Below are 4,668 nucleotides of genomic sequence, written 5' to 3' on the forward strand. Positions count from 1 at the left end.
CCCAAATAAATTCCCTTTTCAAAAACTATGGATTCAGACATCTCTTGACTCCCCATCTATTCCCCATCCTTCGACATTGCCCCACGTCTTTCCCATACTTTGACCAGCATGACCCCTATCAGGTCACTATTTTGTCACTATCTTTTCATGTAATAGAACTTTAATCCCTGTAATCTATATTACTTAATTGCAACATCAGTCAATGTAATTCCCCCTTGTAAAAGGTGCCGATGGACTTAGACAACACGGCCCATCTCCCCATACATCACCCAGTTCATTGACGTATACAAGGAGAGTGCAGTCACTCCCACCCTTGGTCCCTTTTTTAATCTACTAACAATGACCGCGCTACCTACTAAGAGGCAATGCCTAAATCTTTATTTGTAAACATTAACTCTTTCTGAAATCACTCTTTTGCTCCGTCTAGCCAGATAACATAAAGACTGGCAACTTATCCCTTATTCAAGATGGCGCCCTCTAATCCTCACTATAGGATCTGTCATTCCCTTCATGCATTGCTCCTGCCCTCATCCTTTGATGGACCTATGTATAATACATCAGAGCGGGAGCAACCTTGTTCCCGCCCCTTCGTGTCCTCTTATTTAATAACATTGTTTATGCTCTTATTCCTGAATGGACCTATCTATAATGATTGTGATGCATCAGAGCGGAAGCCACCCTGTTCCTGCCCCTTCGTGTCCACTCATCCAATAGCAACCACCGCAAGCTGACACACCTGCGTCCTAATTGGACAGGAAGTGTTGTCATACAGATGCATCGGAACGGGAGTCTCTCTACTCCCGCCCCCCGCGTCTGGTCAGAGACAATCAGCCATGATTGGCTAATGCCTAATTCTTAGCAGTTTTAAACCCCTCACCGTGATTCACACCTTAGATCCCGGAAGTGAACAAGCCCGCATGGGCGAAATGCGTTTTCCACGGATTCCACGGAGGGAGCACTCCATGGAAGGACCTGCTGGCACCAGCCGTTTCTAGGATACGACACCCCAATCATTCTTTTGGACTGTCACATTTGGAGCTTCGTAAGCTTGCACCCACTGGGTCAATAGCATTTTCATTACCCACAGATGCATACCCACATCTGATATATATCTATGTATATGTGACTATTGTATCTAGGCACAGTGATATAACTCCTTCGTACATTCCCACACCTGACACATATTTTTCTCACTTGTGATCCTTGTATACACATTTATTCACATGTGATTTTTGTATCCAGGCACAGTCATTCAATTTTGTGTGCAGCAAACAGTCCACAAGTGTCACTGATCAGTTTGAGCTATAACCAACATGCTGTCTAGATTAACAGTGTAAAGTATAGTCTATCCTTCAAGAAAAGACCACCGCTACTTTTCAGCTTAAATTGTCCTAGACTCTCACATCTGATATACATCTATGTATATGTGACTATTGTATCTAGGCACAGTGATATGAATCCTTCATGCATTCCCACACCTGACACATATTTATTCACATGTGATCCTTGTATACACATTTATTCACATGTGATTTTTGCATCCAGGCACAGTCATTCAATTTTGTGTGCAGCAAACAGTCCATAAGTGTCAGTGATCAGTTTGAGCTATAACCAACATGCTGTCTAGATTAACAGTGTAAAGTATAGTCTATACTTTAAGAGAAGATCACTGCTTTTTTTCAGCTTAATTGTATGAATGATCTCAGGTTATAATAACATATGGTGTCTCCACATAGGAGAATATATGTCTGATTCACACATGATTTATAAATTTGCCTGACGTTTGAGAATAATTAGGAGCTCTTTTCTCCTACAAGATTCACTGAATAATTTACAATTATAAAAAACATATTTTCTCTATAACCTTTTCTGGCTTACTATCCTTCCGTGGACTCTCATCCATGATCCAGGGGGCACGGCGCCACAGTTGTGGTGGGTGTTGCACCTTGCCTAACGGGGAAAGCAGATCCACATATTACACTCTCTCTTCTTTTAAAACTACATCCTCTACCGCTCTTATATAGGTGCACTCTCATTGGTATATAGTTCCTCTACTATCATACCACGCTGCCAATGCCCAATCTCGTCCGATCTTGGAAGCCAAACAGCGTTGGGCTGGGTCAGTACCTGGAGAGGAGACTTCCTGGGAATACCCGGTATTGTAGAGTAGGAATCATTCCCTTTATTTAAAAGGTGAACACCAACAGCAGCATCACCACCAATCTCTTTTTTCTTTCTTTTGTTCTGTCAGTTCTGCGTCAGGCTTTGATAATTTAATACCTAAGATATGTGTGCTTTCGGAGCAACTGGTGACCATCTAAGTGTATAACATGGACCCAATTTAAGTGGTTCTCTGAAGATACAGCAATTACACACATCTTTTGATCCTTCCTTGGTCCCATCAATACAGAATTTCTGTACTGGTCAGGAGAAACGGGTGTTAGACAATCAAGTGTCTACAACCTTTCTAAACACTTTTTGTGTAAACAAGACCAGAACATTTTAACATTTTTTCCTCTTTATTCACATTGTGGATCACATATGGGTAACGATTTTAATGTTGAATAATAAACAGATGTTTCAAAAATATTTCCTTGATATATATTTGAATATTTTTCTTCCTTGTATAAGATGATATATACTGTATCAACTTCCATGTAATGTTGTGTGTATAATCCAAATATACCATCAGATATTTGATATGACTTAAAGTTTTTCAGATATTTTGAATAATTGAATTTCTGTGTTTATGGGTACACGTTGCATGTACCCAGCAACATCGCACACGAAGGGATCCAGCATACACACTTGCCAATGCCGGCAGTGGCAGTTCAGCAGTGGTGGCCATGCTGCATTTGGCAACATGGAAATGTTGCTGATGACCCGTGGGGGCGCGTGCATCATCAGCGACATAGTGAGTACACACTAGACTAGCGGTGGCCAACCTGTGGCTCTTGAGCCTCATGCGGCTCTTTCTTTATTCAAATGCGGCTCCCCACACTCAAAGTCACGTGACCACAACAGATCTGGGAACTGCTGCACTCCAGCCAGACAGTCAACAGCAGCACTATGGGGACTGAGAACTGAAAGAGCCAGATACTTGAGGTGAGACACCCACTGGCAAACAGAGGACACATAAGGGGCTGCTGCAATGGCACAAAGTGTTTTTTTTTTTTTTTTTTGGGGGGGGGGGGGGGGTGACATATGAGGGTCCTGGCAGGAGTGACTCATGGGGTTGCTGGCTGGAGTGACATACTGTATGAGTGTGTTAGCAGGAGTGACACATGAGGTAGCTGGCTGGAGTGACACAGCAGGGTACTGGCTGGAGTGACACAGCAGGGTACTGGCTGGAGTGACACAGCAGGGTACTGGCTGGAGTGACACAGCAGGGTACTGGCTGGAGTGACACATGGGGGAGCTGGCTGAAGTGACACTGCAGGGTACTGGCTGGAGTGACACATGGGGGAGCTGGCTGAAGTGACACAGCAGGGTACTGGCTGGAGTGACACAGCAGGGTACTGACTGGAGTGACACATGGGGGAGCTGGCTGAAGTGACACAGCAGGGTACTGGCTGGAGTGACACATGAGGTAGCTGGCTGAAGTGACACAGCAGGGTACTGGTTGGAGTGACACATGAGGTAGCTGGCTGAAGTGACACAGCAGGGTAATGGCTGGAGTGACACATGAGGTAGCTGGCTGAAGTGACACAGCAGGGTACTGGCTGGAGTGACACATGAGGTAGCTGGCTGAAGTGACACAGCAGGGTACTGGTTGGAGTGACACATGAGGTAGCTGGCTGAAGTGACACAGCAGGGTAATGGCTGGAGTGACACATGAGGTAGCTGGCTGAAGTGACACATGAGGTAGCCCGCTGAAGTGACACAGCAGGGTACTGGCTGAAGTGACACAGCAGGGTACTGGCTGAAGTGACACAGCAGGGTACTGGCTGGAGTGACACATGGGGGAGCTGGCTGAAGTGACACAGCAGGGTACTGGCTGGAGTGACACATGAGGTAGCTGGCTGGAGTGACACATGGAGGAGCTGAAGTGTATTATGTTAATCTGGCTTTTTCAATATATTTTATGTGGATCTTTCTTTCTCAATTGTTTTATGTGGAAGTGGCTTTTTAAATGTATTTATGTTGGATCTGGCTTTAAAAATGTATTATATGAAGATCTGGTTTTCGAAATGTATTTTATACCAGAGGCGTGGCCTAGCAGGCACAAGGCCACACCCCATTTTTGTCGGCTCTTTGACGTGTCTAACAATATTTTTGGCTCTTTGTTTCTGACTGGTTGGCCACCCCTGCACTAGACGATGTGGTCTGACCCGCCGGATTGGACGACATACTGTATTGTCTAGTGTGTACCCAGCTTAAAAATGATTATATGACAAACAGGTAGCCAGAGAGAGAATTCTATGTTGCTGGAGAAAAAAACAAGTACACTCCATTGGTTGAGCAGCATGAAATCATTTTACCTCCACTTCACATTAAGTTGGGTGAGGGCCTAATGAAGAATTTTGTGAAAGCTCTGTATAAAGAAGGTCAGACTTTTAGTTATCTGAAGTAAAAGTTTCCAAAGTTAAGCAAAGCAATGCTAAAAGAGGGCATATTTGTTGGCCACCAATATGGAAACTGCTTACCGATGAAAAATGTAATGCTAAA

At 44.2% G+C, this 4,668-nt stretch overlaps 1 pseudogene; it reads left to right on the forward strand.

Annotated features, from left to right (window-relative positions):
- Window positions 1-2,049: 2,049 nt before the first annotated feature.
- Window positions 2,050-2,168, forward strand: LOC134961498 (5S ribosomal RNA; annotated as a pseudogene).
- Window positions 2,169-4,668: the final 2,500 nt, after the last annotated feature.

Source organism: Pseudophryne corroboree, chromosome 1, assembly GCF_028390025.1.
Source record: "Pseudophryne corroboree isolate aPseCor3 chromosome 1, aPseCor3.hap2, whole genome shotgun sequence".
Taxonomy (NCBI): domain Eukaryota; kingdom Metazoa; phylum Chordata; class Amphibia; order Anura; family Myobatrachidae; genus Pseudophryne; species Pseudophryne corroboree.